This window comes from Natator depressus, chromosome 6, assembly GCF_965152275.1.
Source record: "Natator depressus isolate rNatDep1 chromosome 6, rNatDep2.hap1, whole genome shotgun sequence".
Classification (NCBI taxonomy): domain Eukaryota; kingdom Metazoa; phylum Chordata; order Testudines; family Cheloniidae; genus Natator; species Natator depressus.
In genome coordinates this window covers 102698904-102724363 of record NC_134239.1, presented here as the reverse complement: position 1 = coordinate 102724363, position 25460 = coordinate 102698904, and the positions used below count along the sequence as shown (strand labels likewise).

General features: G+C 42.6%; 1 protein-coding gene across 2 annotated transcripts in view; it reads left to right on the top strand.

The window, feature by feature from the left end:
• The first annotated feature begins 6427 nt into the window (after positions 1 to 6427).
• The window catches only part of BTBD7 (BTB domain containing 7), a 114150-nt gene continuing 95117 nt past the window's right edge, over positions 6428 to 25460 (top strand). Inside the window, exons 1-2 of one of the 2 annotated variants that reach the window (XM_074956150.1) lie at positions 6428 to 6576; positions 9472 to 9552. The gene's annotated coding sequence lies outside the window, so the exon portion shown is untranslated. The remainder of the gene's footprint in view (positions 6577 to 9471; positions 9553 to 25460) is intronic. The other variant, XM_074956151.1, reaches the window with a different exon arrangement.

Sequence of the window (25460 nt, the reverse complement as noted above, 5' to 3'; positions counted from 1 at the left end):
CAGAGTTTGAATAGTCAGTAAATAAGGCCTAAGAGCCACACATTGAACAATGAGGTGAAAACAAAATATTGAATACATGCGGATTAAATGAGCACTGCCCAGCCTGTGCACTTAATGAGGTAGTGGTCCTGAGGAAAAAATAAATGATCATGTGATTAAAGAGTGTGTCATAATGCATACGCTCAAGGGGACAGAATTAAGTTACTGACACAATCTTAACTGAGGAATTTCCTAACTTTTGAGCACTTGACTTTGCAACCTTAATAATATTCTTTTAACTTTTTTTTTAAATGTGTAATAATGGTTAATTTATCAAACTGGCTAGGAATCACATCTGCAGGAATACTTCATTACTGCTGCTATGTTTGTTGGTGATCTATGTATCACAGACGTATAAATGTGCATATGGTGGAACAATTTGTCTAGCAAATTTAAAAAGTGATGTTGACAGAGTCCCAAGAGAGAGCTGCACAGCCTGGTCTCATTGCTGGTTCTATCATACCACAGCAGGAGCCAGGCAGCAAGAAAGGCATGTGGGAAATAAATAAGGGGAGGGTTAAGATAAAGAGCTGGTAATAGCCCAGGCCTGTATGCCTGGAGTCTCACATCAATATCACCACTAAAGATGCCTACTTAGCATAATAAACATCAATCTCTAGTCTTATGTTTTGCCCACTTGAGAATACTGTTACTTTCTGCTCAATTACTAGTCAATATATGGTACTTTAAAGGGTGACAGACTTTTTTTTTTTTTTTTTTTACAGTAATATACTGCCCTAAGCACCATAAAATTGAATTGCAATCTATCCGGAAAAAAGCAGTGGCTGGAAAAAAACAGTGGTAAACTGGACAGGAATGGTTTGATCTATAACATTATAAAGTCACAGTTCAGGTGGCCATGAATAAAGAAGTGTTGCTTTCAGCAAAATATAATTATACTGTCTGAGTAAGGTGGAAAATGGAATATCTCTGGGAATTATTATGCATTAAACTTCTGCAAGGTGCTGAGTGAGCCCAACTCCCATTGAAAATAATGTATGCTGAGCTGTGCTCATTACCTTGCAGGAGTCTCTCTGTATCTTGCAAGATCAAGCCCATTAGTTTAATTGTAAACTCTCTGGAGCATAGGTCATCTTTTACTCTGTGTTTGCACAACACCCAGACAATGGGACCCCAAATTTGAGTGGGACCTTGATGTGATTCTAGAATACAAATAAATAAATGATAATATATTATTAGAGAGCAAGGTATGAGAGGTAATATCTTTTATTGGATCAACTTCTGTTGGTGAAAGAAACAAGCTTTTGAGCTTAAACAGAGCTGATGAAGAAAACCTGAAGAAGAGCTTTGTATAAGCTCAAAAGTTTGTCTCTTTCACCAAAAGAAGTTGGTCCAATAAAAGATATTACCTCACCCACCTTGTCTCTCTAATATCCTAGGGCCAACATGGGTACAATAGCACCACAAATAATAAGATATAGCGGATGCATACACAATTGGAACTAAAAGCGAATGAAACATTTAGTAAAATAGGAAATTAATAATTTACAAGATATTTTCAAATTTAATAGCCAATCTTGCAAAATATATTTTGTCTCTAATAAGCAGTTATAGGTAGCAGTGAGGTGTTTCAAACCTTGAGCTATCTAGAGTGCAAATGATGAATGAACTTCAGTAGACTTTTTAAGATTTGTAATAGGCAGCTACTTTTGGACTGGCATATAATCCAGTTACTTGCCTGTTAGGATTCTGGATTTATGACGTACCAATATAATCTGTAAAAAGAAAAGGAGTATTTGTGGCACCTTAGAGACTAACAAATTTATTTGAGCATAAACCTTTGTGAGCTACAGCTCACTTCATCGGATGCATGAGTGTAAACAAACGGTCCTCTGTAAATACTTCACAACAGGCCTTATAAAGTATCTGGAAATGGCAGATTCTGTAATTTTGGGTGTATGGAGCCAGTAAGTAACAAGAAGTCAATATTGTGTTTAAATCTATTTTTTAAAAAACCAAATAATAGAATTCATATTTATTTACTTAATTTTTACATAACGTTTGTGGAATCAAAAGATTTGGTTAACAAGACCTTAATAACATAATTATAAATCCAGAAATTCAAATACATTTCTTTAAGTGCCTAGCAATGGAATATCAATTTTTTACTGAGTGGGTATTGTACAGGGATCATAATCAGGTGATCAGAGAAAAGTTATATGTGTTTGTGAACAGGCGCACATACACTGGGGGAGAGGTTGTCAGGTGTTGAAACTTTTATCTGGGGAAAACTACTTACTTGTATGAAAAGTTCTCTGAAGACAGGATTTTTATAGCCCTTTCTACATCACATCATAGCTTCCTGTTTATGGCACTGAGGAGCATATGACTTGACTCAAAGCAGTTAAGCATATTATCGTATGTCATCCACATATGTGGCTTCACTATCACATTCATTTGTGTAGTGATCAGATCCTTTTAATAAAGAATAGTTTAGAAAAGTTCCAAATGGATGTAATCACAACTAATGGGCTCTGTGAAATTGATTATGGTAATCTCCTGACCTTCATAGAAGAAATAAGTTTATCTCAGCTGGTAGGAACTAGAATCATGGAACCCTCCTCACTTCTGACTACCCATTTTGAATGCACCCGTCTCTGTGGTTTCTGTGTGTAAAGGAATGCAAACAACGCAAACATTCAGCCTGTAAGATTGTTGTCTCTTCCCTTCCTCTGCGCCTCGCTACTGGTAGGATCTTACTGAATAAACGTAAAATGAACTGTGCCTGCTATGAAGGAAAAATGCATCCACTACCATTGTGCCTTTTTTCTACAGAAAATGGGCACTTCCCTGTTTAGGAACAGATCCACAGCTAGTTCCTATCTCCTGAAGAAAACCAAGGGTGGCAAACTCTTTGAAGTATCAGAGGGGTAGCCCTGTTAGTCTGGATCTGTAAAAGCGGCAAAGAGTCCTGTGGCACCTTATAGACTAACAGACGTATTGGAGCATAAGCTTTCGTGGGTGAATACCCACTTCGTCGGATGCATGTAGTGGAAATTCCCAGAGGCAGCTATAAATATGCAAGCAAGAATCAGGCTAGGGATAACGAGGTTAGTTCAATCAGGGAGGATGAGGCCCTATTATAGCAGTTGAGGTGTGAATACCAACTCTTCGAAGTGTTTCCTTCAGCCTACAAGCTCTGTAACTTCTACCTTTCCAGGGTTAAACTTTAGCCAGCTCTTCTTCATCCAGGTGCTGATCTCGGCTAGGCACCCGGAGGGCCATATAACAGTGGCATTAATGTAAATTGTGAATGCCATACAGAGTTGTGTGTTAAGAGAGACAAGGTGGGTGAGGTAATAATATCTTTTACTGGATCAACTTCTGTTGGTGAGAGACACAAGCTTCCAGGCTTTTCTCTGCGTAAGCTCAAAAGCTTGTCTCTCTCTTTAACAGAAGTAGGTCCAATAAAAGGATATTACCTCACCCAGCTTCTCCGTCTAATATCCTACGACTGATACAGCTACAACACTGCATATTTAGTTGTGTGTCATCTGCATATTGTTGATATTTAAATCCATAAAGTGCAATCATTTCTCTTATCAGTTGCATATAAATAAATAATAGGACTGTAGAGAGAATTGAGCCAAGTGGTACTCCACGAATTGGGGGGGGGGGGTTCTGATGGGCACATGACCTTAATCAGTAAAACTGGGGATAATAGCATTCCCTTACCTCACAAGGGTTTTAAGAGGGTAAATACATTAAAGATTGTGAGGTGCTCAGATACTATGATAATGCGGACCATATAAGTACCATAGATAGACAGATATCCGTGAACTGTAAGAGATCATCCATCAGTACCACCACTTGCTTTTCTGTTCCATATTCTAGTCTGAAAACAGTTTGTGAAGAGTTTTTCTAGGATATTGGCTGTGGTCCTGTGGACTGTTGCATTTTGAAGTTGACTTTTTCCTAGCTTCTCAATAAGTTTGCTTAGGAATGGGAAATGTTATGCCTTGTAGTAGTTAGCTAGCTCTGTTGCACCTAGGAAAGTTTACTGGGTGGAAGGATTTCTTCCATATGTTAAATGTTAGAAAACTCAGTCAGAAGAGGACATAACTGATCATAGCTCTTCTTCACCAACAAGCAAAGATGTGTCTAATTCACAGGTGGTGGGCCATGCCTTTTTCAATGTGCCCAGCACTTCTTACACAATGAACACGCTAAGCTGGGGGGAGAGAGGCGATCTGGTGTTTGGAATGTGTATGAAATCCAGTTCCATGCACCCTGAAAAACCTTCCCAGATGCAGGTTATTTTCCCAACACAGAAAGATGCTTGTTCCTTATAACACATGGTGTTGGGTTCTGCTGTGGACCACAGGCAATCAGGTTTGATGAAGTGGTTCACCCTCTACCCTCCGCCCAACGCAATAATAACTCTTTGAGGCATGTTTGTGTGGCTTCTGTGGAGTCAGGGAAAACTGATCTCTTGGCCATATTGGTTTTAATATGATTTGATCCTTTCTGGCTGCATCTATTTACAGAGAGTTTTCTTGAAAATAACTGTTGCAGTAGCAGCGGAGCTAGCAATGGTAGGATATGCAGCAGAAAAAGGACCTCTGGCATTTTTATTACTGTATCAGCTAGACAAGTGGTTTTCAAACTGCGGGTCGCGACCCAGTACTGGGTCGCAGAATGTAAGGGACTGGGTCGCAGCGGCTCTGGTCAGCACAGCTGACTAGGCCGTTAAAAGTCCCGTCGGCGGTGCTGCCTGGCTAAGGCAGGCTAGTCTCTACCTGTTCTGACACCACACTGCGCCACGGAAGTGGCCAGCAGCAGGTCTGGCTCCTAGGCGGAGGGACCATGGGGGCTCCACGCACTGACCCCACCGCAAACACCAGCTCTGCACTCCCATTGGCTGGTTCTGGGGTGGGGGACAGTGCTTGCGGGCAAGAGCTGCTTGGAGCCACTTGTGTGCCTCCACCTAGGAGCCGGACCTGCTGCTGGCTGCTTCCGGGGCGCAGCGCAGTCCATGGTGCCAGGAGAGGCAGGAAGCCTGCCTTAGCACCCCAGCTGCTGGGAGCCGCCCGAGGTAAGCCCGTGCCCTAACCCCGCACCCCAATACCCTGCCCCAGCCCTGAGCCCCTTCCTGCAACCCTAACCCCTCATCCCTGGTCTCACCCCAGAGTCTGCACCTGCAGCCCAGAGCCCTGACCCCCTCCCGCACCCCAAACCCCTGCCCCAGCCCAGAGCCCCTCCCACACCTTGAACCCCTCATTCCCAGCCCCACCCTGCAGCCCTCACCCTCGCACCCCAAACCTCTGCCCCAGCCCTGAGCCGCTCCCACACCCCAAACCCCTCATCCCCAGCTCCGTTGGGTCATGGGCATCAACAATTTTCTTCAACTGGGTCACCAGAAAAAAAGTTTGAAAACCACTGATCTAGACCTGTTCTGACCTGTGTCTCCTCTGAAGCACAGCTAGCATACTTTTGGCTGCTATAAAAGTTGGTCCAATAAAAGATATGACCTCACCCACCTTGTCTAATACAATAATGCTAGACAAGTAGAAAAAGTAGGGGGAGGATTAAAGCGGCCAGATTGTGATCCAGAATACACCAGCATAAATCCAGAGTAATTCCAATAAAATTGCAATCTGACCGTGATCAGAATTTTGCTTGTAATCTGTGAACAAGCTCACAGGACGTTTAAACAAAACAGGAGCTAAATTAATTCTTGTTGTAAGCAGCTACCACTCCCACGGTAGTCTCAGGACACCGGTACTATGAACCCTGGTGTAAATTACACGTGCGTGTTCAAAACGGCGAGAAGAGGGGCAATGCTGTGACTTGCCCCAATTTGGCACGCAAAGCGAGCACAATTTCCACACGGCGGCGGCGGGAGGGGCGGTGCCGGGGAAAGCAACGAACAGAAGATTGCAAAATAACAGATGCCAATCGGCATCGCCTCAGGCGCGCTGGTCAGGCTCAAGGGGGCTCACGTGCTTGGACCTGTTGCGTTTACGGGCCACGCCACTTGGCCCGGAGCTGGTACCTGGCACACGCCAGGAGCAGGGAGGGGAACACCCACGGTGGCGGGACCCGCGCGCATTGGTGGCCCCAGTGCTGACTGGGCTCTCGGTGTGGGCACATCCCCACCGAGGGCGGGCGTGGCCCGCGGGAGACCTGTGGGGTGCTGCCTCCCCCACATCCCGCCCCGCCTCCTCGCTCCACGTCGCCGACCCGCGGCTCCCCAGCATCCGTGGCGCTGCCTTGCTCGGTTCCTCCTCACGGCCCGCGGCTCCGCCAGCGCCTCCGCCCGCCTGCAGGGGGAGCCACCTGGGCGCCAGCCTTCCCCTCCCTCCACGGCCAACCACGTGACCCAGGCGCCGCAGAGCCGCCGCCGCCGCGCAGGCTCCCTGGCGCTCCCCTCCCCAAGTCTAGGGCTTGGGATCAAAATGGCGGCGGCGGCTCCGGCAGTAGCGGAACCGGGGAGGGGAGACAGGAGAAGCCGCTGAGCGGGCCGGGCTGGGCCGCGTCGCGAATGGAGGCCGCGGGCAGCAGCTGCTGTTGGAGGTGAGGAGCCACCGGGGGCAGTGTGATGAGTATCTGGGCTCACGGGCCATCTCCGGGCCACGGCCCCTTCCACCGGGAGCTGGGCTCTTGCTCCCATCGCCGTGGCCTCTCTCCCACAGGGCTCTCGGTACTTGTCCAAGAGCTGAGCTCCAGCCCACCTGCCCCAGACCGCCGTCTCTAGAGCGCTGGGGCGGGGCTGGACTGGACTATAGCCCTCCAGCACCACCACTGCCCACCTGCCCCAGTGTTGGCCTGCGGCCGCCTTCACTCTCTCCCTCCAGGTTTCCCCTGCGCTCCCACCCTAGTGCTGGGCTGCAGGGCTCCCCTTACACCCACCTCAGGCAGCTTCCCCTTCTGCCTCGTACTGAGTTGTAGGGTTCCCTTTCAGCCCACGGGGCTTGGCTTAGTTTTCCTTCTCCATGGCTGTCTTCAGGGTCTCGCTTTAAACCAGTGAGTGGCTGGCCCCCTCTCCACTCCACAGGACTTTGCACCGTCCCTGTGGTGGGTTGCAGGACCCCCACTCCAACTGTTTTTCTCATGAATATCTCATTGCTCGTCTTAAACGAGCTTGGAGTGCTTTGCAGACAATGTGCATGTTTGTCCCTCTGGAACATTCCCACTGCTGGTGGGATGGGGTTTTCATGCTGTTGGCTTATGCCTCTCACTTTTCCTCTGTCACAGAAGAGTATGACTCCCCCCACCTCACCGGTGGAAGTGGTGTGAGACTTCATGTGTTTTTCAGGCAGTCTGAAATTCTTGAGCAAAAGATGCCCAGAAATGCAAATATCATCCTAACAGATAAATAGGAAGGTAATAAGACATCAACTTTGTAGGATTTGCACCCATTTAAACCGCATCTGGATTTGGCCCAGAGAATTCAACACAGCATCTTTTAGCTTTGTTTCTTTTTTTCCTAGTAGCCAAACCAATACAGCATAATGTGATACATCTGAAATGCTTGGCAAACTGCATATACAGCACCACTGAAATGCAACCTCTTCTGGTGTGTAAATAATAACACTTTGTATTTCTGTTTCCTCTTACATCCATTTTGGACATGGGTTTGTTAGTGGTAATAACTTTATCTACCTTACACAGAGGTGTTAAGCTTTGATTTATTTGACTGAAAGGTGGTATAGAAGAGTACATCTCATAGCACTTTACAAACATTAACACCACTCTCTGTGGACAAGTATTATACTTGTATTACATAAGGAGAGGGGAATTCCTTTTACTTACATTCACTGACTTATGTTTCCTGCTTTGAAGCTCTTGTTTATGAAACCAGAATACAAATGTTTATTTCCCAATTAGAAGTTCAATGCAAGCGTAACTGTCTGGCTGAGTAGATGGAACTTTTATTCTTAGTGAGGGGTGGGGTTATGTTCTTTAGTTTTTCCAGATATAAATAAACTCCGTGGATTGTATTGTCTGAACTTTTAAAAGGTAGAAATGGTTACTCTTAGCAGAATATCTGAAAGTGTAATATACTCAAAGGAATGCTCTTGGGGTGTGTGTACCTTCAGAGAATAATTTTCCTATAACTAGAATTATAATCGATACATTGAACCTACTACAGGAGAACCTCAGAGTTGCAAACACCAGAGTTATGAAATGACCAGTCAACCACACACCGCATTTAGAACCAGAACTATGCAATCAGGCAGCAGCAGAGATGAAAAAACAAAACAAAACCCCCAAAAACAAATACAGTACAGTACTGTGTTAAATATAAACTACTAAAAAATAAAGGGAAAGTTTAAAAAAAAGTTGACAAGAAAAGGAAACTGTTTCTATGTTTTTTATTTAAATTGAGATGGTTGAAAAGCAGTGTTTTTCTTCGATGTTCAGTTGTAAACTTCGAAAGAACAAGAATAATGCTTTGTTCAGAGTTATGAACGTTTCAAAGTTACGAACAGCCTCCATTCCCAAAGTGTTGTACTTCGACACCACGCTCTGTATACATACAGCACTTAGTGACTGTTTCCTGCACATACACATACTAATCACTGGCCTAGTGAATCAGGTTTTTATTATCTATGACTTGAAAAGTTGGTGTGATAGGCAGTAATTGGTAATTCAGTTCAACTGTTGACTTGCCTGGGGTCTTCATGTGGGAAAGGAGGACATTTAGAAAGTCCTGTTCAAGTTTGCAGTCAATGTTTGTTTCTATTCCTGATGCTTTCCAAAGAACTGACACTAAGTTCTTTATCGTTTGATGTATGCAGTGGTGTTGTAGCCATGTTGGTCCCAGGATATTAGAGAGACAAGGTAAGTGAGGTAATATCTTTTATTTGGCCAATTTCTGTTGGGGTGAGAGACTGAAGAAGAGCTCTGTGTGGCTCGAAAGCTTGTCTCTCTCACCAGCAGAAGTTGGGCCAATAAAAATATTACCTCACCCACCTTGTCTCTTTATACTTTGACACAGTCTCACTAAGTTATGTTAATCTGTTTCAGGATGCTGAGCATCCTTTAGAGTGGGTTGACATTTTCCTCCCAATTTTATATATTTGGTCAGACTAGAAACACAGTTTTAAAGTTTGGAAATCTCAAACTACTTTTTCTTAGTTACTCTGGCTTAATTTTTTATGGTTGTACTTATTAATGTAAAGGAGTCTCCTTGTATGTCCAGATTCCCCTGCTGAGTCATAGATGGTTGTGTTGTAATCATGTATACCTGGCATTGGTTGATTTACAGAGATGCATATATGAAAGACTTGAATTATTTTTATAAGCCATCTTAGAATACATGCATAGACATGCTGCTGGGCTGTTTTCTCAGGTTTTGAGCCTGTTTAGGAGACAGCTTGAAATTTTGTGTGTAGACATATTACATATTCTGATGCAATTGTAGAATAAGCAGTCTCTTAGTTCATTTCTTTGAATTAATTTCAGCGGGACTATCAGAGCCTTGAGGCCAAAGTTAGCCTTCATTTGAGATGAGAAGAAACTGCTGCATATGTGATACAGTACCAGGTTAGTACCAGGTTCATACCAGTGGAGAAAACAAGAAAACCTTTAAAAATACATCGTACTTGCTATTGGCATTAGTTAAGGATTTATTGTGGCAAACTCTTGTTTAAAACTTACAAAAATATAACTAGAACTGAGGCTTTCATACTTCTAAACATGTTTCTGTAGATGTATTTGTGAAGGTTGCCAAATGGCTTTTGGGACTGTTATACACTCTCTTCAGAACAGATGCAGAAAAGTAATCAGCAAGCTTTGTCTTGTGGTTAGATCACACAACCTGAATATAGGAAATCTGTATTCAGATCTGGCTCTAACCCCAACTCTGTGATACTGGGTGAGTCACCTAATCACTCTTCTTCTTATTTTTACTGCCCAGGTACTTTCAGGAATGTGTGAGGCTTAATTCTCAATGTGCTGCTAAATGCTTTGATGGAAATTGCTACACAATTGCACAGTGTTTCCCATGTTAATCTACCAATATACATATGCTGTGACCTGACAGGACTGTCTTTGGGGATGAGAGAATAGTTGAATTTTCATGCTCATTCAGTCTTTGTCCTGTATACGACTATGGGCAGGTCCACACTTAAAAAGCTGTAGCGTTTCAGTGAAGACACTGCTCTGCTGACAGGAGAGCTGCTTCTGTTGGCATCGCTAATCCACCTTTGCAAGAGGCGGTAACTATGTCAATGGGGGAAGCCCTCCCATCGACATAGCACTGTCTACACTGGGGTTAGGTTGGTATAACTGCATAGCTCAGTGATGTGGATTTTTCCCACCCCTGAGTGCCATAGTGACATAGTTATACCAATATAAATTTGTAGTGTAGACCTGGCCTACACTACGTGGGAGGGATAGCTCAGTGGTTTGGGCATTGGCCTGCTAAACCCAGGGTTGTGAGTTCAATCCTTGAGAGGGCCATTTGGGATCTGGGGCAAAAAAAATTGGGGATTGGTCCTGCTTTGAGCAGGGGGTTGGACTAGATGACCTCCTGAGGTCCCTTCCAACCCTATGATTTCTATGATCTTTCTTTCTAAGAATTCCATGCACTGCTACAGGCTGGGGACCGACTGGCTAAGCGGCAGTTCTACAGAAAAGAACCTAGGGATTACAGTGGACAAGAAGCTGGATATGAGTCAATGGTGTGCCCTTTTGGAGGAGGGATAGCTCAGTGATTTGAGCATTGGCCTGCTAAACCCAGGGTTGTGAGTTCAATCCTTGTGGGGGCCATTTAGGGATCTGGGGCAAAAATTGGGGATTGGTCCTGCTTTGAACAGGGGGTTGGACTAGATGACCTCCTGAGGTCGCTTCCAACCCTGATATTCTATGATAATCTACCAAAAAGTATACAGATTGTAATGGTGATTTTGAGTGCTAATGACTGCTGGGAACTGGACTGAGATCACCACAACACACTTCACAGATAAGCCAGTACACAATCTCTGTACTTTTTATTTTAATCTTTTGAAAAAAGAAGGGAAAGCAAAATAGCGAAGCAGGCTTAAGGAAAACTTATTTTGTAACTTGTATCTGAAATCTCACCTTAGCTGCAGCTTCTAATTTTTAGTGCAGTGGTGCTTTTTACCCATTTTTTCCCCTAGCTAGGCTTACACCAGGAAGTCAGATAATGTCAGCAGCTCATCTGGGACCAGGATTCAGGATCCTCTGTGCTTGCAGTTCTTTGTTCTCATGACTAGAGCACAAAGCTCTCTTGCAGCATTAAGACATTGAGTTAAATCGGAAACTGTTTAAGTTGTTCATTGAGTAGTACCGAAGTCCACACCAAACAGTGAAGGACCCTTTATATGTGTATATTTTAAAAGCCTGTAATTCAATAACTAAGTAAAACTGAATGGTTTACAGATTTTTTGGGGGAAGGAGGGTTTAGCCTCTGTCCTTTTCTTACATTTAAATCATTCCCGTAATAGCCATACTGGATCAGACCAGTGGCCTATGTAGTTAGTATCCTTTCTCCAACAGTGGCCAGTACCAGCTGCTACAGAGAGAGAGAGACCTGCAGTAGGTAATTGTGGGATAACCTGCCTCCAGGGGAATTTTATTTCAAATCCCTCAAAGTTAGAGATTAGTTTATGCTCTGAAGTTTGAGGGTTCAAATAACTTGCAGAGCTTTTTAAAAATATATATTTACTATGATAACTGAATAATCTTCTCTATATAAATGTCTGATCCTCTTTTGAATCCTTTTAGCTCCTTGGCCTCTATCTTGGGGCACTGAGTGCAACAGTCTAATTGTGTATTGTATGAAAAATTTTACTGTTAGAATTTGCCACCTCTCAATTTCAATGAATGTCCCCTTTTTCTTGTACTGAGATGAACAGAAGCTCCTGATGTACTCTTACCATTTGTAGTTTTTGTAAACTCGCATCATGTTTCCTGTTTGTGTCTTTAAAGTCAACAGAGTACATCTTTTCAGTCTCTCCTCATGTGAGAATTTTTCCGTGCCCCTGATCATTCTCGTTGTTCACCTTTGATCTCCCTCTTTCTACTATATCCTATTTGAGATAGCGTTATTTCAGTATGCTAATTTGCAGCTGTTACTCTTAAGTATGGTAAAAGGAGTACATTTGTCTCCCAACTTCTTAACACCAAAGACTCAAGACGATCATCCCAAGGGAAATATATTTGTCATCGTTAAACTTTTAACTAGTTAATGAGTATAGAAAATCTTTCCCTAGCTTTTCAGCTTTGTTTTTTTCAAGAGCTAATAAAATTCTGCTACTTTCAGAACTAATTGACAGATCTGTGTTAAACTTCTACTGTTAGTATGGATGCCTCAGTTTCAACATGTAGAGGCTTGCTAGTAAATGTCACTTTATCAGAGTTACATACTTTGAGACGTGTCCCTCAATTAGTGGATCTGAAAATTTAGTGCCAACCAATGTCATCTTATGATCTGGAGTCAGATACTGAGATTAGATGCAACTATGGCTCGCTTGTATGTAACTGATAGTCCAGTGGTAGGATTTTAATCAGGATTTTGCTTAAATACTTTGTACAAACCTGTCTCTAACATTAATCCTGTGGAGTGTCTTTTGTGTACTGACATAAATAATATTTGTCAGTTACCTTAGGAGTGTGCCTAAGAAGCAGGATCTCTTTATACAATGTGATACGAGAGGGGAGTTACCTGTCTTTGCTTTGATAACTCTGCAAAGAAGCAAAATTAAAAAGCTTAAAAGTAAAGTTATTGCCATGAGTTAGTCATTCTGATAAATTGAGGAAAAATACTTCTAAAAAGCTAGAAAAATAAGGAAGTGCATTTTAGGAAACAGTATAAAATCTTAAATCAAACTCTCCTCGTTGCCTTCATGGCTCAACACAACTTCATCCTGGCCTACATCTTGGATCTCATTGTGTCTTCCTTCACTCCACTAATGGTGCCACCCTCAGTGCTTTTGTTGTTTCCTTCTCCCTCTCCCACCTCAGTCCCTTATACTTTGGAAACACTTGCCAGGCCCACACCCGTCTCACTCATGTTCTTTGTAAAGACTTCCACAACGTATACGTGTGAACATGCAGTCAAATGCCATCTCTGTCTCAGTGTTACTTAATAGAAAAGACTGGTGGTGGAGGAAATTTGAGATAGTGTTAACTTTAGCTTATTTTTCTTCCAAGTGGGTCTTATCCTCTGTGTATCATGGTCCAGTCCTGCAAACGCTTATTCATGTGAAGCCTTGTCTACACACAAATTTGCACCCCTTTAACTAAGGTTATCTTTAAATGTCTTTAAATTTATGCAGACCCCTGTATGGAGACACTCTTGGTTTAAAAGTAGCTTTTATCAATTTAGTTAAGGTAGTTGGTTTAGCCAGCTAGTTAGTTCTTTGGGGGCAAGGACTGTTCTTATCTGTGTCTGGTAATATGTAGTAGTCTCTTCTTTCTGAAAAGAGTACCTATATTAACCTAAGCAACTTGTGATGTTTGCATTCCTTCCAAGGTATCTTAAATTTTTTAAGGAATATGCTCACGTATTATATACTGATCTCTTGTGAAGTATTTTTCTGAATGACTGGATTGCTTATCTCGGGGGTTCTCAAACTGGGGGTGGTAGAATCTCCTTCCTTAGAGGTTTTTAAGGTCAGGCTTGACAAAGCCCTGGCTGGGATGATTTAACTGGGAATTGGTCCTGCTTCGAGCAGGGGGTTGGACTAGATGACCTTCTGGGGTCCCTTCCAACCCTGATATTCTATGATTCTATGACCCCTTAGGGTGTCACGAGGTTTTTAAATGGGGGGGGGGTCGTGAGCTGTCAGCCTGCATTCCAAACCCTGCTTTGCCTCCAGCATTTAAAATGGTATTAAGTATATTTTAAAGTGTTTTTTTAATTTATAAGGGGGGTTGCACTCAGAGGCTTGCTATGTGAAGCAGGTCACCAGTACAAAAGTTTGAGAACCACTGGCTTATCTTGTGTTAAGATGTGAAATGAGAATGTTGCTTCCCACAGCAACTGCAACACTAATTTTTTTTTTTTTACAGACTATAACAAGATACTATAATGCCTTTGCATGATAGGGAGGTGGTTCAAGTTTATCTTTTAAAGTAATCCTAATGAAAGGAAAGGTGGTTTGGTTTTTTTACTCTTTTCCTCCTGCTCCCAACATATAACTCACCTTTTTTCTTTTTATTCCCCACCTTCCTCCCCTAAAGTGGACCATTCAAAACAACACAATGCTATAAGATAACAGCAGGGGTAATCAATTAATTTTTGACAAGGTCCAAATTTCTTTGTCAAAATGTAGTCAAGGTCCAGACTCCAGAGAAAATAATACAAAAATAACAATGATAAGTAAGTAAAGATTTTTGCAGTCTGTTCATAAGTGTCTGGCGGTCCAGATTTGTCCTGCGGTCCAACTATTGATTACTTCTGGATTACATGGTTTATTGGGGCCTGTGAAACCCTGTTCTTTCTCCATTTGACTTCTCTGGTCATCCCCTCTCCTTTAGCTCACTCTTCATGAAGGCTCTTGTCTTAAACCAAACATGGAAATTCATTTAAGGTTGACATTTTGTCTTGCCCCATTATAGGCATCTGTGCTGCAGATTTCTGATATGTGGGGGATGAACTGATACAGATATAAAGTCCTATAATACATCGGAATAGCTGAGTTAATTAGCTTTATTTCTCAATTTCTTTTGGCTGTGTGCTTTCTTCAGAAGCATTATTATAATCTACTGGTAAAGAAAAAAACAGTTAAATTAATCAGACCTGCCACTTGTCGTGCAGATTCCTCCATTACAGTCTGATGTACCTCTAGGAAGTTTTGAGGTGCATTATACTATTACGTTCTTTAAGCGTTGCCGCATAGATGGAAACATTAATACTAAATATTGACAAAATGCATATTTTGGAGCCATGAAGACATGGATCATTTGGTGTAGTAATAGAAGTGACATTTTTAACTATAAAGCAAAGCAGTGCACTTTGCAATATTTTTGTTTCCAAACTGTAAATGCAGTGTAATTGACACCGAATATGACGTACTGAGTGAAAGCTTAGTATTTTCTAACAGGTATCACATACAGTGTGTAGAAGAACATGAGAAATGTTGTGTTATGACCTGACTTTCAGACATACCAAGCACCTGTGTTCTCACTGAATTCTGTTATAGTTGGTGCTATGAGGGTTTGATTTTTCCAGAAATGTGCATATGCTGGTAATTCAGCCATCTATTATGTCTGAATTGAAAGAGAATTGAACGCTTATCATGTTCTTTTTGTTGTTGTTTCTGAACTATCAGATTTGGATCATAAAGTAGCTCCCATCTCTGACTCAACCATTAAAATCACTTTAGTTTTTATTCATTTATTAAACACCTCCAGAAAAAAGATTTATAATGGAAATACTGAAAGACTTTTTATTATAGCAGGGTTGTCATTGACTGCTACAATATTAATTTCTAATTACAAATATGTAGACTACAGTCTTGGGAAAGTGTTTTTGGAGGCATTTCTGTGCTTAATCTAGGCTTTTATTTGACTGAGTAAATGACTCTGTAACCTAGGCAGTACTGGTGATAAAATTCTTCTCTAACCATTGAGTCCAGAAAATATCAGTAGTCAGTTACCAGTCAGAGATTTACAAAAGATCAGTATTTGCTTTTGTTGGATTAACTATCATTTTAAGGAGAGTACACCCAGAGATTGAGGTATATTTTTTGTCAAATATTTTTATCCTCACTACTGAGAACATCTCAAGTAATTTTGACACATTGAACGGTTTTGCAGTTTATTGTTGTGATACTTGCTGGGGTACCCAGGGTTGTGTAACCCCTTACACACCTGCCCTTAGGGTGAAGCAGCCTTGTCTGTGCCTGCTGTGGAACAGCTCCCAGAACCCACCAGCCTCTGGTGACACAAGCACTGCCTTCCAGGTCCTTGCAGGCTTTGCTCTCTGTGTGAGATATACCCCCATATCTCAATGTCTGTACTTTGACCCGTTAAACTTTTACCCCGAATCGGGGAGATTGCAGGTTATGTATTCCTTACGCCACCCATTCCTAAACCAAATTTTGCACCCCTTGATAATCTGTACTTTATTCCCTGATAACCAGAAACTTCTATGCTTAAACTCTGTACCGTTTTCTTTTTACTTCAACATTATCTTAATAAAATTATTAAATATGATAGGCACATACCAACCCCCAAGTCCTCAGAGCGTTCTCTGCAATGTCTAGCCAGATGGGCCAGAGTTACCAGGTCTGCTATTCCCACAGGAACAGTACGTAACAGCTTGTGAGATTCAACTGAGGAGGAGCACTTTGCTTAACACCACAGCACTGAGATGTTCAGTTTTCACTATAAATATGTTACAGTAGATTCCACTTATTAGTAACCCCTTGGTTGCCATCAAAAAATTTCTATTATTCAGCAGTTTCTAATAAGCAGAAGGCAGGTTTGTGAGACTGCAGCTGGGGAAGCAAGCACTGGGAGGTGCTTTCCCTGGCTGGAGCCCTGCAACCTACCTGTGGGAAAGGCAGAAGTTAGGGAGGATGGTGGGGCTGCAGCCCAGATTCTGGTGCTTTCTAGGAGGTGTGGGGCCCACGGAGTTGCATGCCTGTTCCTCTCTATGTGCTCTCCAGGCATCAGGGCTCAGAATTTCCTTCTCTGCATACAGTCCCACAGCGGGGCACAGCCTGGAGAGCACAGGGAGAGGTACTATGCAGCTCCAGCATCTGGGCTGCAGCCGCTCTGCCTGTTACTGCTCTGCCCACAGCCCCTTACTACTTGTGTGGTCCCTGTGTGCAGGCAGGTTTGCCAGATTGCAACCCCAGAAGGAAGGGCTGAGGTAGGCTGAGACTGCAGGCAAGTTTGCAGGGCTGCAGCCAGAGAAGACATATCCCAGCACTTTCTTCCCTGGCTGCGGCCTTGTAAACCTGCCTCCAGGTGGTGTCTTCCTTCCAAAAATGTTTCTAAATTAGTGGTGTGCCATTGCTAGTATCTGAATGCCATTAAGACTGATGTTAATGGGATTCCCAGCAATATGTTGCCAGTAACCGGAAGCTGCTAATATCAGGATTGATATTAAGCCGAATCTACTGTACTATCAAATACTAGAGATTCAGGAGATGGCGAGTAAGGATATTGGGAACAAGTGGTTATGTATAAAGCAAAATCGTAACATGCTTTCTAGAGACTAAACTTAATAGGGTAACCTCCTGTCTAAAGAGGTTTGTCACCCAAAGTCCTCTACAGCTTTTTCAACCAAGATTGGCTGAGACCCTGCTTTCATGAATGCAAATACGTTGTCCATTTATTTCCTAGGTGCAGGATGCCCAGGTATTGTCTTTGCTTTCTGGAAATACCCCCGTCCCCCAAGTTCATTGTCTTTACTCCTAGACAGGCTAACCACTTTCCCCTCCCTCAGGTTATTTTTTTTCCTGTGTTCATTTCTTGTTGACTTCATAAACATTTGACTTTGTTTGTAAATGGGAAACTATTGTAAGCTTAAAATGGTTAATTTACATCCTGACAGATCCAATTCTTAATCCCTGCCTGGAAAAAAATGAGGAGTCCTTGTGGCACCTTAGAGACTAACAAATTTATTTGCGCATAAGCTTTCATGGGCTAAAACCCACTTCATTAGATACATGGAATGAAAAATTCAGTAAGCAGTAATATATATAACAGCATGGGAGTTGCCTTACCAAGTGGGGTCAGTGCTAATAAGGCCAATTCAATCAAGGTTGACGTGCCCATTCCCAACAGTTGACAAGAAGATTTGAGTATCAATAGAGGGAAATTACTTCTTGTCGTGACCCAGCCACTGCCAGTCTTTATTCAGGCCCAATTTTGTGGTGTCCAGTTTGCAAATTAATTCCAGTTCTGCAGTTTTTCACTGAAGTCTGTTTTTGAAGTTTTTTGTTGAAGAATTGCCACTTTTAAGTCTTATTGAGTGTCCAGGGAGACTGAAGTGCTCTCCTACTGGTTTTTGAATGTTACAATTCTTGATGTCTGATTTGTGTCCATTTATTCTTTTGCATAGAGGCTGTCCGCTTTGGTCAATGTACATGGCAGAGAGGCATTGCTGGCACATGATGGCATATATAACATTGGTAGATGTGCACGTGAACGAGCCCCTGATGGTGTGGCTCATGTGGTAACGTCCTGTGATGGTGTCCCTTGAATAGATATCTGAGCAGAGTTGGCAACGGGGTTTGTTGCAGGGGTTGGTTCCTGGGTTAGTGTTTTTTGTAGTGTGGTGTGTAGTTGCTGGTGAGTATTTGCTTCACATTGGGGGGCTGTCTGTAAGTGCGGACTGGCGTATCTCCCAAGGTCTGTGAGCATGAGGGATTGTCCTTCACGATAGGTTGTAGATCGTTGATGATGCGCTGGAGAGGTTGTAGTTGGCGGCTGTAGGTGATGGTTAGTGGTGGTCTTTGTTGGGCCTGTCCTGTAGTAGGTGACTTCTGAGTATCCTTCTGGCTCTGTCAGTCTGTTTCTTCACTTTTCCAGGTGGGTATTGTAGTTTTAAGAATGCTTGATAGAGATCCTGTAGGTGTCTCTGTCTGAGGGATTGGAGCAAATGCGGTTGTATCTTAGAGCTTGGCTGTAGACAGTAGATCGTGTGATGTGGTCTGGATGAAAGCTGGAGACATGTAGGTAAGTATAGTGGTCAGTAGGTTTCTGGTATAGGGTGGTGGTTGTGACCATCGCTTATTTGCAGTGTAGTGTCCAGGAAGTGGATCTCTTGTGTGGACTGGTCTGGGCTGGAATGGTGGGATGGAAATTATTGAAATCCTGGTGGAATTCCTCAAGGGCCTCCTTCTCATGGGTCCAGATGATGAAGATGTCATCAATATACCTCAAGTAGAGCAGGCTGCTAGTGTTGGATCATATTAAAGAAGTTCTGTATTAAAATCACAAATGAGTTTGATTCCCCATAGTTTAAATTCCAGGGTATTACTAATTAAGAGGTCTCTTGGTTTTTGGTACTGTTTCTCTCCCTCTGTGTGTGAAACTTGCAAGCTGCTAATTGCGTTAGTACATTCTAAGACAGAGTCTGTTCTCAAAGCAATTCACAGAGAGAGACTCAAAGCAATACTCTAACAACAGACACAGCACCCAGAGACTCCCCGCCCTTTTGTTGTATTAACAACTGTGATTAAAATAGAGATAGAGGATGGATGTGGATGGATGCTTGGTGTGGATAAGAACTGAATGATCAGGGAGGTGCCAGCCTAAGAATCCAGTGTCCATCGGCTGAAGAAGGCGTCAAGTGGAAATAACCAGAGGACCCCGGAGGGCAGACTGGAATCCACCCAACAGCCTCAAGAATGGGAGAACCAAAGAACAAAATAACATCTAGCAGCACGGAGCCGTCAGGAATGTGCTATCTGCTGATTGATTCAGCAACAGCATGATGAAGCAATTCCCATAGACTGGCATAGGAAGAAATTCCTATAAAAATAGACTCTAAAAAAGTGAGAACTTTGGGGTCTGATTCTGCAAACCAACTTCCAGGAGCATCAGATGAGCATCTGACAAGGCCCTGCTCCCTCCTCATGTCCAGGCCACCTGGCCAGTGGCTTGGCATGAGCAACTCTAAGGCTGGTAACTATGATAACAACCTTGCAGAACCTGTGTGTGTGTGTGTGTGTGTGTGTGTGTGTATATGAATGAATGTGTGAAGAAATATGAGATTGAATGGAATGTTATAGCTATAACTAACTGCTTACTATGATTCTTTCTGTATTCACAATAAATGTGGTATTTTGCCTTTTTCCCTTTAATAAGATCCTGCTGGTTTTTAATTTATTGGTATAACACTAGAGGATGAGAGCTGAGGAAGCGTTGTTCTAAGTCAGCCATAAATATGTTGGCATTCTGTGGGTATGTGGGTACCCATATTAGTCCCGCTGACTTGAAAGTATAAATTGTCCCCAAGTCTGAAATAGTTGTGACTTTGTCCTCACCCACAAAGTTCAGCCACCAGATTTGCCGTGACATTATCGGGGATACTGTTCTGGTGGCTTGTAGTCCATCTTTGTGTGGATTGTTGGTGTAGAGAACTTCTACATCCATAGTGGCCAGGATGGTGTTTTCTGGAAGATCACCAATGGATTGTAGTTTCCTCAGGAAGTCAGTGGTGTCTCAAAGATAGCTGGGAGTGCTAGTAGTGTAGGGCCTGAGGAGAGAGTCCACATAGCCAGGCAATCCTGCTGTCGGGGTGCCAATGCCTGAGATGATGGGGCGTCCAGGATTCCCAGGTTTATGGATCTTGGGTAGCAGAATACCCCTGGTCGGGGTTCTAGGGGTGTGTCTGTGTAGATTTGTTCCTGTGCGGCTTCAGGGAGTTTCTTGAGCAGATGGTGCAGTTTCTTTTGGTAACCCTCAGTGGGATCATATGGTAATGGCCTGTAGAATGTGGTGTCAGAGAGTTGCCTAGCAGCCTCTCGTTCATATTCTGACCTATTCATGATGACTACAGTACCTCCTATGTCAGCCTTTTTGATTATCAGTCTAAAGCGTGTCACCTTTTGGTGTCCTGCTTTTGTTTTACATGCTTAAGAACATAAATTTTCTGGTACAGATACATAACTCTTTTAGTAGTACATGTACATATGTTTCATAATATCGATGACCAGCGTGACACTGACTTTCATTTGAGGCCTCACATAATGTTGTGTGGTGAACTGGAATGTACACAGCAGATGCATGAGATTTCTGTAACTCCCTTCACCCTCTTGCAGTTGGCCTTAAGAGGTTCTTCAGTCACAATTATTTTGATTAGAATGTCAGTTGTAATTAATAGGCTGGGCCTTTCCTAGGTTTTCTAGGGATCTGTTATTTTTACCCGGTTGCCCTATTTTTCACCTATAGCTTTTTGTATTTTTGTGGAGAAATATTTTTGAAAATATGACAGTATTCATACTGATGAGGTACAGCTATATTAAAACTGAGGTAGATTAGGTCCTGAGGATCCTTACCAGTAGAAAATGTTCTCAGTAAGGCCCTATCCCTGTAGGTTCAAATTTCCTTTCTTTTTGAACAGAGAGCTGGAACTTATTTCTTTTGACATTTGTTAGCATCTTTGAGTTTGTACGAGCTGTAATGTGATGCAAGGATCACTTTTGCCTCTTTCTCACATACTCATCGCACCACACGTTCCCCGGGTTTAGCATAGTTGCTATACTCACCAGCACCTCCACTGCTGGTATTAGTGAAGTGAAAATCTATGCTTGTCACCTGTATGACAACGAATTTGGGTAATGTAAACTCTAACTTCAGTCCCCTATTTCTCTTGGTCTACCAGCTTTTGGTCCACTGGCTTTCGTAGTTTTTAGGGCTTGAAGGGACCACTCTGATCATCTAGTCCAGTGGTTTTCAAACTGCAGGTCGCCACTCAGTACTGGGTCGTGGAATGTAAGGCGCTGGGTCGCGGTGGCTCTGGTCAGCACCACTGACGCGGCCGTTAAAAGTCCCGTCGGCGGTGCTGCCTGGCTAAGGCAGGCTAGTCCCTACCTGTTCTGACATTGCGCTGCGCCCTGGAAGCAGCCAGCAGCAGGTCCGGCTCCTAGGTGGGGGTGGCCACAAGGCTCCATGCACTGACCCCCTCCTGAGCACTGGCTCCACACTCCCATTAGCTGGGAATCGGCCAATGGGAGCTGGGGAGGGCAATGCCTGTGGGCGGGAGCTGCTTGCTTGCCTCTGCCTAGGAGCCAGATCTACTGCTGGCCACTTCCAGGGTGCAGTGGTGTCCATGGTCCCAGGACAAGCAGGAAGCCTGCCTTAGCATCCCTGCTGCACCGCTGACTGGGAGCCACCCGAGGTAAGCCTGCACCCCTGCCCCAGCCCTGAGCCCTACCCAAACCCAGAGCACCCTCCTGTGCCCCAAATCCCTCATTCCCCAACCCCACCCCAGAGCCTGCACCCAGAGCCCTGACTCCCTCCCACACTCCAACCCCCTGCCCCAGCTTCACTGGGTCACGGTCATCAACAATTTTCTTCAACTGGGTTGGCAGAAAAAAAGTTTGAAAACCACTGATCTAGTCTGATCACTTGCATAATACAGGCCATAGAACCTCACCCAGTAAGTTCTCTCTGAGCTATAACATTTCTTTTAGAAGAATATCCCATCTTGGTTTAAAGACTTCCAGAGATGGAGAATTTATCCATATGTCCCTAGGTCATTTGTTCCAGTGATTAAGTACCTTCAGTGTCAAAACTATGTGCCTGATTTCTAGTCTGAATTTGTCTAGCTTCAGCTTCCAGTGCCTTTTTCTGGTAGATTAAAGAACTCTTCCCCATGTAGGTTCTTGTAGGTACTTATGATTGTCACCTTTCAACCTTCTTTTGTGTAAGTTAAATTGAGTTTAAGTCTTTCACTATAAGGCAACATTATCCATATTGCAGATATTCTTGTAGCTCTTTTCAGAACCCTTTCCATTTTTTCAGCATCCTTTTTGAAATGTGAACACCAGAACGAGACACCCTAGTCCACTAATGGTCTCATTAATGCTGTATACATAATGCTGTATAATAATTCCACCTTCTTTCTCCTAACTAGATGCTTATACATATAAGGATCACGTTCACCCTCTACAGTACCGCACTGGGAGCTCATGTTCAGTTGGCTACCCACAATGACCACTACGTCCTTTTCAGTGTCATTGCTTTTTAGGATACAGTCCCCCATTTTGCAAGTGTGACCTACGTACTTTTTTCCTAGGTATGTATGACTTAGCATTTAGCTTCATTAAAACTGATGTTCAAATGAGCCCACCTTACCAAGTGATCCAGGTCAGTTTTTGTAACTGATCCCATTGTTTATCACTCCACAGTTTGTCTGAAAATTTTACTGGTAATTCTTTCTTCATTAATAAAGTTTGAGTAGCCTGGAGCCAAAAACTGATCCCCACAAGACTCACCTCTGCTGGGTGGTGATTCCTCTACTAAGGATTACTTCTTGAAATCTCATCAGCCAGTTTTGAATCCATTTAATATGGTCTACATTGAGTTTTTAATATGGTGCTAATGTTTTAATTGGAATGTCATATGGGACTAAGTCAAATGACTTATGGAAGAATATTATGTCAACAGAGTTTATCAACCAAACTTGCAGTCTCATAGTCAAAAAACAAGATCTGTCATCCTGTTTACCCTTTTTAAATACTGGCACATCATTAGCACTTTTTTTTTCTTGTTCTCTTGTCCCTTGTATTACAAGATTAAAAACAGACATCAATTATTCAGAGAGCTCCTGGGTCAATTCTTTTAATGCGCCTGCATGAAAGTTATCTGGTCCTCCAGGTTTTAAAAAACTTTAATAGCTGCTGTTTAACATTCTCCATGCTTACTGATGGAATAAAAAAAAATCATCATCACTGTATGGCTGAATATATCTTGCTGCTTTCCAAATGCAGAACAGAAATATTTAATGATTACTTCTTTTCTGCATCATGACGGACAGTTTCTCTCTGTGTCTCTCTCGTCATTACAGCCGGTATTTTGAGTGGTACTACTTTAGGAGTTGCCTCAACAGAATGCTCTAAGATCGGTATTATCTTCGCCCAGACAATTCTTCAAAAGAGGTCAGAAGTTGGTTTTCCTTGTGGGATTTACCACGTGACTTCACCTCAAAACAATCAAAGATTGGGATGATTTAAACCAAAGAAATTGTGTGCTAGTGTAGCTAGTCTTTGTGTAGCAAGAGTATAGCTAGGTAGGTATGTCTTGGATTAGTTGTAGTAAAGGAAAATGTTTCTAAAGAGCCCATTCTCCTTTTATCATTTCTGACTGTCCTCTGCTCAGCCTGTCAGATGCAAACTCCTCTCTGGTGTCAGAGGTCGAGAGCTGCCTTTTTCATGCTCCCTCAATCCCAGCCACTGAGTATCAAAACTGGTTGCAGTGTGTAAAGATGTGACACAACAGACTAATGTATAAAGCATCTCAACAATGTAATGTGATCTGGTGTACCACTGGGAGGGAAAATGTTGGCTATTATCTTGTGTATTTTCAAATGTTCACCTCTGGAAATATTTTTTCAAAAACCAACACTTAAATGTCTCTTTGATCTTGACCTCACTTTCCTCAGCCAAAAGGTCAAAGTGACTGGGTCCTGGCTTGCATACTTCACGTCCCTAGCTAGAGTTGCTAGACTGCATCAATCTCAGTGTGTCTAAAGTTTACATTTTTTGTACAGTTTCCTCTTACTAGTATTTCTAAATATTGTGTTTATTAACATCCACTCCTTTATAACAGAAATCTTGTAAAACTTGTTTTACAACTTAGAGAAATTTAGTATACACACAGACATACAATTTATAAATTGGCCTAAGGAAGTCTCTAAAGCTGCTTTTAGTCACTTTCTTCAACTTTATATTGATCAAACACTGTGAGTGATGCTTTTCTACTCTTCCTCTTCCATCTTGTCAGTTGATCTTTCATTATCTCATGTTTAGGGCCAGACCTCTGCGTCTCTTACATTTAGATGCATAACCTGTTCATTAGTTGTCCTGTCAAAACTCTAAGCAATATTAAGCATTTCTCCTTTTCCCTCCTATTTCCCTTATTTTAATATCAAGTTTAACTTTGACTATTTTTGTAGGGGCTTCTCTTCCTGTAGTAAACAGAGTTCTCAAGCTATCAGGTTTTGTGGCAGGCAGTTACCTTTTCCAGCAAACTCCAAAAAGTTCATTAGATTTCTAAGTAGTCATTTTCCTTTTTTTTTCTTCCTGCTAATAAAACTCACTTGATGGATTAATTTTTCTAGTATCAGAATTTCCCACACCTTAATATTCTACTTTATATTAAATCTAAAATATGGATAGAGTAACAAATTTTCTATAACTTCATTTTAGGATGTGGATGCTGAAGGCAATTTTATGCAAGTTCTGCTTTCTAAATTAATCTTACTAGTTACCTTGGTTCTGCATAGTAGTATTTGTAGAGCAAGTCATGAAGCAGGAGATCTGAATTCAGATCCTTGGCCCAGTCTCATTACCCAAAGACAACAGCGCAGTACCATGTCCAGCTTGATAAATGAAATGAAATACAATCTCTTATTTTAAAAAAAAAAAGGACTTAAGGGTTGATTTTGCATTTTTAATCTCCAGTGGCAACAAATGTCCCAGGAAGTATGTTTAAGGGGAGCAATTGCGGGGGGTTGGGGGGAGAGGATGAGTGTCAAGAGAGCACAGGAATGCGTGGGGAGCCAAATTTATGTCAGGGTATGTCTTCACTATAGGCTTAACCTAGGCTCTTACATGGGATTTAGACCAACCCCCCATCATCCACACGCACAACCCTTAAGCCCAGGTTTATATGTGCTTTGAACCCAGGTTTGCTTGCCCAGTGAGGGGTATAGGTTAGAACCACAGGTTTTGTTGTAAGTTGGGTTCAAATGTACTTACACTGCAGAGGGGAAGCAGCTGAAGCCTGGGTTATGAAGC